Source organism: Silurus aristotelis (assembly GCF_946808225.1).
Source record: "Silurus aristotelis genome assembly, chromosome: 11".
Lineage (NCBI taxonomy): Eukaryota > Metazoa > Chordata > Actinopteri > Siluriformes > Siluridae > Silurus > Silurus aristotelis.
The window spans coordinates 27,544,475-27,553,788 of NC_139584.1; the positions used below are offsets into that span (position 1 = coordinate 27,544,475).

The 9,314-nt window shown below is 39.2% G+C and overlaps 1 protein-coding gene across 3 annotated transcripts in view; it reads right to left on the reverse strand.

Moving 5' to 3' along the window:
• The window catches only part of gpat2 (glycerol-3-phosphate acyltransferase 2, mitochondrial), a 129,869-nt gene extending 127,208 nt beyond the window's left edge, over window positions 1-2,661 (reverse strand). For all 3 annotated transcript variants that reach the window (XM_083554135.1, XM_083554136.1, XM_083554134.1), the window contains exon 1: window positions 2,538-2,661. The gene's annotated coding sequence lies outside the window, so the exon portion shown is untranslated. The remainder of the gene's footprint in view (window positions 1-2,537) is intronic.
• Between the last annotated feature and the right edge of the window lie 6,653 nt (window positions 2,662-9,314).

Genomic DNA, 9,314 nt, shown 5'->3' on the forward strand with positions numbered 1-9,314 from the left:
GACTGCGCAGGCGGTTTTGTTTTTCCGAAATCCAAAAAGTGCGACAGGAAACGGGAGCTGCTGCTAATATTTTTCTAATAGTTCCGATTAAGACGCCGAAAACGAAATCGCACCGACTTTGTTTTCACGGGGGGTTTTTTCGCCAGCCTTCGTACACACAAACAAATGCAAATACGTGATTTTTTTTTTTCCGCGACCAGACCGAAATGATGTCTCTGATTATGCGCAGTCATAGGGGAAATGCGATCGCACAAATACTTTGTTAAATTAGCATTTCCTAATTAACATTTCAATTTAAAATCGAGCCCGGAAAAGTGCGGCCATGCTGGATAGCCAGATTGAAATATGATTGCTGTATTACGCCTGAAATGCAAATCAGCTGCTCTGCATTTGGCGTGTGCCACATCATAAAAAGAAGAGAAAAAAAAGAAAAAACAAATCTCTGGGGTGTTAATGGACCACGTGTTGTGGTGTGTCGGTAATCAAAAGCGGCCCGGAGACGGAGACGCATTTATAATAAAACATCTAAATGGTGATGAAAAACACTCTAAAGCAGAGGAGCCCAAACTTCTTTTTGAAAAGAGATAAAAATTTTACTCGATTGAGGGCCGTAGGCTGAAAATAAATGTTTCATTATACCAAACATTATATTCAAATTAAAGTTGCCATGGAGCCTCTCATTTTGTTTCCGAATATTGAAAAAATAAAGTGAAATGTTCAGATATTCAATGGGCTCTGATGAGAAACATGATGCTGATCCTTATTTTTTTTTATAGTTTTTCCAAATGCTATTCTTCCCTCTTCTCAAACATATGGCATGGTGGGCCAAATTACAAGATGGCACCAGGGGCCAATTTTAGCTTTTGGGTGCTAGTTTTGGCATTTGTGCAATAAAGTGATAAATCTACAACAAAATCTGATCTAATGAACTTCCTATGTTCCATGACCAGAGCCTGCTCGGGTCCCACCAGGATGGTGCACACCCCATTTGGCCTGATTTGGCGTAGATCAGCATAGTACACAACCCTCCCTCCTTTTTGGGAACCGAGATAAAGAGGTCCACCATGCTCCTTCCCAGAGGAGTCCCCAGATGCTCCTGTATCAGGACTATTTGGCCGAAGTTCCTCTATTAAAGGTGATGGTCCTCAGACCAGTCAGCTCACAGGGCTTTGGTCTTTAGGTGGGGAAGTGTGAGTCGCGACGTTCTGCTTTTTGCAGGGTTGTGGTTGGAGCTGCACCTGCTGAGCAGCCACAAGAGAGCAACGTGGGAGATACCATGTGCCTTTCAGTAGATACAAGAGCGTTTATGGACCGGCCAATGGCCCTAGCGGTCTCTTAGATGCCCTGAAGAGCTAAGTCTGTCGCACAGCGAAGCTCTAGCTTCCTGAACTCCTGACGTGTCTCCCATGTTTAACTCCTGTAGCGGGTCAGCATGATTAGCCTGCTGAGGCAAAAGCCTTGCCCACCAGCACTGAGTTTATCGTCCCATAAAGGTCCCATTATTTTGTTTTGGTTTTTTGGTTTTTTAGAACCAGACCACAGACCTCCAGACCACTGTGGAGGCAGTGACGCAGATCGCAGAAAGCGCTCATCAAGTTTACTGGACAGGCGAGCTTGCTGCTGACTGACCGGCCATTTATTTATTCATTTTTCTTCTCTTTTCATCTCTCTTAAGCACGGCTCAGCATGGGTCACCAACTCTAATAGCTCATCGGAGAGGGGGACTGGGTGAGGGGTTGTCTTTGTACTCACTATAAATGTGATCCTGTATTTCTACAAATGTACAAAATACATCTCGCTAAATTCTTGCAAATGTTTTCTTGTGTGGGAAGATGATTTACGGCTGAAATAATTAAAAAAAGCATTTATTGCAGTTTTTATATGCAATAAACGGTAGATTACTGTAATTTAATAGATATTTATGGAAAAATTTATAATAAAACAGTGATTCTGCAAATTCTATATATAGTATACAAATTCCTTTGTATAATAAAGCAAAACAGTTTGGATTCTGTCATTTATTATTCAGCAATAAATGTGTGGGTTAGTTATTAATATCATTAAATACCAATTACTCATCTGAACATACAAAATGGCGGCGCTACAAAATGGCGGCTCCACACAAAACTGCTTTATCATACCCTTTTGAACTTTTTTCAGGCTTTATTTTTTCACTTATACAATAAAGTAAAATAGCAAAATTTTCTACATTGAAAACCAATAATTTAAGGTTTAAAAAACTAAACAAAAAAAGAGTATATTTGGTGAACAAACCCTATTCTAGAAAAGTTCATAAACGTTAACTAGATGTCAATAGAAACCGTTACCAATATAAAACAATTAAACACTAATTACGGATAAATAGCAAATAAATAAATTGTTATAAATTTTTTTTTTAGCAATTAACTCTTTCTTTGCTAATCTAGATATGTGTAAAACACCTCAGCTGACTGCTGGGTTAGAATATAGAAGAATTATCCAGCAAAACTTTTACATTTTAGCCATCAATTTATGGTATAAAAGTTTATAAACATTACCATTCAGTATGAAGATTATTTTCTTCTATTCCGAATCAAATAACCCGGAAAAAGGATGTGGATTAATTGTGTTGAACACCTGAGATTCATCTGAGAGCCTCTTTTATGGAAAGCCAAAAGCATCAAAACTCAAAGAATTTGTTTTTTTTCCCTCCAACAAAAAAGCTAAAATCTTTTATAAAAATGACACAAATGATTAAGAAAATAAAAAATTAAGTTAAATTAAGGTTTAAAAAAAAAACAAATATTTGCTAACAAAAGGAATATGTGCTTACTCCTTAGTGGTGTTACAGTAAAAAAAAATCGTAAATGATTTATTTTTCTTATACTACACCAATTTGTCTAAATGTACATGATTTCATTGAGTAAAAACCAACACACTGCTTTTTTTTATTAGTTTATACTTAAATTAATATTGTAAAACATCTAGAAAACGAGTTGGCTCCTGTTATCGCTTATTAACGTCTCGCAAGCACAGTGTACGCAGATTATTGGTATCCTAACTTTTCTTTGTCCTGCAAAAAGTTCGAATGATAACAAAGAGTCTAAGGAACGTTCTGCTAAAATTTATTTTTATTTATATAGTTTTATCTAGTGTCCTTTTGTTACGTCCCAAAAAGGAGTTTGCTCCTGTAATGTTACTTTAACAACATCTTGTCAGGGGTCAAACCACCAAGGGTGTGTAGATTTATTATTATTATTATTCTACCTTTTCTTTGGCAAAAAGTTTTAAGATTTGGCACACTCATTACAAAGAGTCTAAGGTACGTTGTGACCAAAATTTGGCCAAATGCTGACAACACTTAAGCAACACCATTGGGCTAAATTTGGGCCTAATTTGGTACTTTGATTGTCATAACTTTTGAAACTGTCCAAAATGTAAAAACGTCATCATCCAGCACTTCGTGAATTTAAGCTAACGTGAGGAAAAGAAACAGCATAAATGTTTAGATTTTTGGCTACATATTGACAGATATGAAGATAAGAAGGCTTCTTTGTTTCCTATTGATGCATGTGTCTTGATGAGATAAAATCTTAGAAGACCAGTTTAGAAGATCATTTATAAGTTTCTGAGCAAGACCTTTCCGAGTTACACAAGTGTTTTCTTTGTGTTTTAGAAATTCTGAGTTTGATTGTGATGTACAATTAAATACACATCGAATACATTTTCCAAAATATTTCAGTTTAGAGATTTATTTTAAGAATGTATAAAGTTACAGCACCACAGCCCAGTGCAATGGAGACTCCTTCTATGTATGATAAATAAATATTTCTACATAGAATGCTTTACTGTATCAAAAGTTCCTTCATTGTTATCAATGTGGCCTGTATTCCTACATAAACATTCATTTTTAACCATTTTTCAAGAAATTGTCTCCTTGTAAGACTCCTTTTTAGTGAGCATCGCTTATGCGTGAGTTCTTTTTATTTAATGTGACAGCGCTTTTATACCCAGTCATTCTTATCTAACAAGTCTTTTGAAGCCTGTCTTTTACACACTTATTTTAAAGGTTGGTGTTGAAATCGTTCTATTATCTTGCAAAAGTAGTAGAGCGTATGGTAATAGGCTTCACAGTAAGAATCTTCTTGTCTTGCTTATTTTTAGGAACAACTTGTTCATCCAGCTTTCCACCCTCACATTGTACAAAATGTTAAGCCGCCGACTTGTATATTTATATGTACTTTTCCTAATAATATAAAGCCATCAGCTGCTTTTCTTTTTCAACGTTAGGATATATTTTGTGGAATTAATCCACTCAGGGTAGAAACAGAGAAATGGGTGACTTCTAAGAAATGTTTCATCCTGCTGGCAATGATTTATAAGAAACAGTCACAAGCGCGGGCTTCGGCTTCGCAATCGAAGCACGACAGGAAGTGCTTTTTAATCTCGCTCGACAAGTGACACACTTTTGTGATCTCTCAGGAAGATGAGTATTACATGCCTGGTGTGTATTTGAGGTTCTACTCGAGACTTTATCAGCGATCTCGAAAGAGCCGAAGCGAGAGATGAGCAAAAAATAATGATGAATGGAAAAAAGCAGGAGCAGAGAAACTTTGATCCTTTCTGATGTCGTCCGCTTGATCACTAAAACCCGCTTCAGCACTAAATATGCAGTTTGTACAGTACTAAAGCCGAGTCCATTGAATTTGGATGGACAGCTATCAAAATATTATTTTTAAAGTGTTATAGTGCATTTTACAGCTGTCATATTTTGTGCTCTTTTCAACCTCTCCCACATCTCCGTCTGTGCCACTCACTTCTTCTCTACTTTTCTACAGGAACGTGTTTAATCCAAATGCTTTTTTCTTCCACGCATTCCTCCCTCTTTCTATCTTTATCTCTCTCTTTCTATCTCTTGTTCTCTCTTTCTGTGAATGCGTCATTTTGCTATCCCATCCCACGATGGACCTGCTGTGATCAATTACTGTCCTGGCAACGGGCCACGCATCAACCCTCCGAATGCCTCTGGAGACACAAAGACACGAGACAATGAAGTTGTTCGAAGGATTTTTATTCAGAAGTCCTTTTTTAATGGAAATGCGTCTCTGTGATTTGCAGCCAGGTGTATAACTTTTCAGGGTCCAGACCACCAGCGCACTGGGTCACTGAATACGCCTTCTGAGACGGCTTCTTCTGAGATTTCCACTTTCCCAGTACTTCCTCACACACCCTCATATCTCAATAAGATTCTCTCCGATTTGTTCTTACTAGGATAGCTGTATTCATATAGCTAATAATGATAATACGAGAGTAGTTCATGACTGATTTTCTTTGGGTTTTTTTGTGCATTTGCATGACTCAACACTGTGACCTCACGCTTGCTATTTCCATCTCATTCACTTTCTGCTACTTCTGTTTCAGGGACAAGAAAAGCACCCAAAAGTAGCATCCCTGTCCACCTTCACTTCAGCGTTCCCCTAAGTAAGCCATTAAACTCCTTTGTATCGTTGAGCTGTAACACACAAATGCCTCATCATTGGCTGATGTCAATGTCTGAAGGAGCCGCTACAATTTACAGACCCCATCATTTTGCCTGCCTGGTAATTACATGCTATCTTTGGCTGTAGTTCTGACACGCATGACTGCACGTGAGTCACGGCGCACTTCTGCGGCGTGTTAAATGCTTCGGAGTAGCAGGTGCCAAAAAATAGGCTATTCTCTCTGGCATTATTAGGCAGCGTCTGCGTAAAGGTGAATGTGCATTCTCATCTGTTATGGTATTTTCCTTATTAGCTGTGGACGACATCGTTATACGCTGAGATGGTGGGGTGTAAAGTGATGTTTATTGACCATGCTGAAGGGAATAAAACTTTCTTTCGGCTTTTCCAGTCAGGGGTCATCACAGCGGATCATCCGCATGTTCGATTTAGCACATGTTTTTACGCTGGATACCCTTCCTTATGCAACCCTTCCCATTTATCCGGGCTTGGGACCGGCACTGAGTGGCTGGGGTTGGTTCCCTGACCGGGGATCGAACCGGGGCCGCAGCTGTCAGAGTGCCGCATCCTAACCACTAGACCACCAGGGACCCTGATGGAGAGAATATATACAAAAATGTAAATTGGTATATACACTATATTTCCAAAAGTATTGGGTCACCTGACCCTTCCTGCTATATGTGGTTCTTTTCCAAACCGTTACCACAAATCTGGAGGTGCTCAACTGTAGTCTTTAGATGCGCAATAATACAATTTTGCATTCACTTGAACTTTGAAACCCAAACCTGTTCCAGCATGGCGATGCTCCTGTGCACGAAGTGAGCTCCTTGAAGAGCTGGTTTACATGCTTTGGAGAGGAAGATCTTGAGTGGCCTGCTATGAACGCTGACTGCACCCCAGGCCTCCTCACCTACATCATTTTCTGCCTTTCATAACAACCTTGTGGCCGATCAACCCAAATATCCATAAGCAAACTCCAAAATCTAGTCAAACATCTTATTAGGGACATACCTACAATTCTAAGGAACAAACTTATAGGGACTAAACTTACACATTACATTCTTTAATAACCTCTTTATCTCTGTGAAGCTGAGACAATGTCTACTGTTAAAAGTGCTCTACAAATAAAAACTAAATTGTATTGAATTGAATACTACAAAAAACGTGACAGAAACCATCTGTGCCCGTGTGGGAGGAGCTTGATCATGTCTGACTCCGCCCTAATAGGTTTATGTTCTAAAGCAAAGGAGACTTTGAATGTATCACGAATGGCATTGAAATGTTTGTAAAATAATAATGAGGGGGTTTTTAATGACCAAAAGTGAATTATTTTTGAAAAGCTGTCGAGTTATTGTAATCTGAGTTTCTCACGTCGGCCGTTTTATGAGTCTTCACGGATTTGTGTTGAAGGTTAATTAAGGATTTTCTTATCTCTGTTTTTTTTTTTTTTTTTTTTTTTTAACTCACTTTATTCCTCCGTCTCTTCTTTTTCCTATGTGTAATTGAGGCTTTGTCCTTGATGCGCTTGAAATTAAATACTTTAATGCATAGTGTGTGTGTGTGTGTGTGTGTGTGTGTGTGTGTGTGTGTGTGTGTGTGTGTGTGTGAGAGAGAGAGAGAGAAAAACAGGGGAATGATGTGTGTTGATTACAGAGTGTTGAATTCTCTTTTTTTTGTATTCTACATGCTTGCACACAGTGTTTACACCTGCTTGGGGTTGAGTAGTGCGTAACTCTGAGCCTCTTCGTTTCTTAATGAAATGCCTCAGATCCAGCTGTGCATTATTTGCTGCTTTTCTTTCTCTCTGTCTCTGTCTCTCTCTCTCTCTCTCTCTCTCTCTTTCTCTCTCTCTCTTTCTCTCTCTCTGTCATTCTATCTCTCTCACGCTTCTCAGTAGGAGTTGCCAAACATCATCAATTTAAAGAGTTGTACATCCGGCAAGCTGTGAGATCTCTCTCTTTCTCTCTCTCTCTCTCTCTCTCTCTCTCTCTCTCTCTCTCTCTCTCTCTCTCTCTCTCTCTATATATATATATATATATCTTCATCTGTCTCTTTCCCTCTCTCTATCCCTCTCTCCAGCCCTCTCTCAATCCCCCCACTTTTTACCCCTCTCTCTCTCTATCCCTCTCTGCATCTCTCTCTACCTCCCCCTCTCTCTTTCTCTCTAACCCCCCTCTCTCTTTCTGTCATCCAGATTGCCTTCCTAAATCACTCTTCTCTATCGTGCTCCCTTTTTCATATCTTTACTCCATTCCTCTTTACCTTGTATTCCTCCCTCCCTTTCCTCCCTCCCTCCATTCATCCTCAGTCACCCTCTTCACCTCTCTCTCTTTATTAAAGGAACAGTTCGAGATCCAATAAAATGTACAGATTTACTGTCTTCTAATGTGGCCTCAACTACTGCTTTAATGTTTATTCCATCACTCACACCCCTTCATCTTTTATTGCTATTCCCTTGCTTCTCTCTCTCTCTCCCTCTCTCTTTCTACAATTCTATCTGTTTTCCCACAGTTCTCTCTCTCTCTCTCTCTCTCTCTCTCTCTCTCTCTCTCTCTCTCTCTCTCTCTCTCTCTCTCTCTCTCTCTCTCTCTTCCTGCGTCTGTGTGTAAAATCCCCCATCATCATGACACTCGGGCTTAATGAGCTTTACATCCGTCACTCAGTCACTCCTACTGCATCCTTCCTCCCTCCCTCTTTCTCGCTCGCTCTCTTTTCCTCGCTATCTCAGATTTTTGTCTTGTTGTCTTTTTCATTCTCTCTGTTTCTGTTTATCTTTGTCTCTTTCTCTATATCAGTTTTCAATTTAGTCTTTCATTCTCTTTGTCTTGCTCTATGTATTTCTTTCTGTCTATCCTTTCCTCCTTTAATCTGCATGGATCTCTCTCTCTCTCTCTCTCTCTCTCTCTCTCTCTCTCTCTCTCTCTCTCTCTCTCTCTCTCTCTCTCTCTTCTCTCTGTTTGTCTTTAATTCCTTGCTTTTCTCCCTTTCTCTTACTTTCTCCCTCTCCTTTTCCCCCCTCTCTTTACATCGTTCACACACATTCATCTTTTTTTCTTCTCCTAGTCACTCCCATTTTCTCTCTTCCTCACTATTAATAACTTTTACTGCTTCTACATTCTCCTTGCTCTCCTTTTTCACTCGTCATCATTCGTATCTGAACCCTTGCTTACGTTCTGTTTCTTTTCCCATTCACCAGTTTATGCTAAATTAAAATGGCCGTTTACTCATTATTTTCTTTACACTCTTTCTAAATCACTTGTTTTTGAGCTTTTATATTTACAGCATCCTGTAAATCTCTCCTCCCTCTTTCCGTTCCCTCCCTCTCCCCCATCTCTCTCTCTTTCAAAAGGGGAGGAAAGAAATAGACAAGAGGAAGTCTTATGTTTAGGGACATTTTTCGTGTTCTTTCGGTGCGTTACCAAAAAGACAAACTGAGACACAAGAAGGAAAGAGGAAAAAGAGGACAAAAGCTAAAAGCATGATGGTGTTTATAAAATAAATGAATAAAGTCATGTGACATATTAATAAGTTTTTGTGTTCCTCGTTCCTGTGCTAAACGTGGCAGTGGGTGAACGTGGAAACTCAGTGGTAAAGGCTCTGGGCTACTAATTGGAAGGTTGGGGGTTTAAGCCCTCCTATTGCCAAGCTGTGACTCTTGGGGCCCTTGAGCAAGGCCCTTTACCCTTTGTGCTCCAGGGTTATGTATCATATCTGTCCCTGAGCTCCCTGATTAAAATACATACAACTGATTAAAATGTCTGTGCACCCAAAAGCATGTTTTTGTCGTAAATAATAATATAAAATTAAATAAATATAAAAAAACTTTCTTTCGGCTTC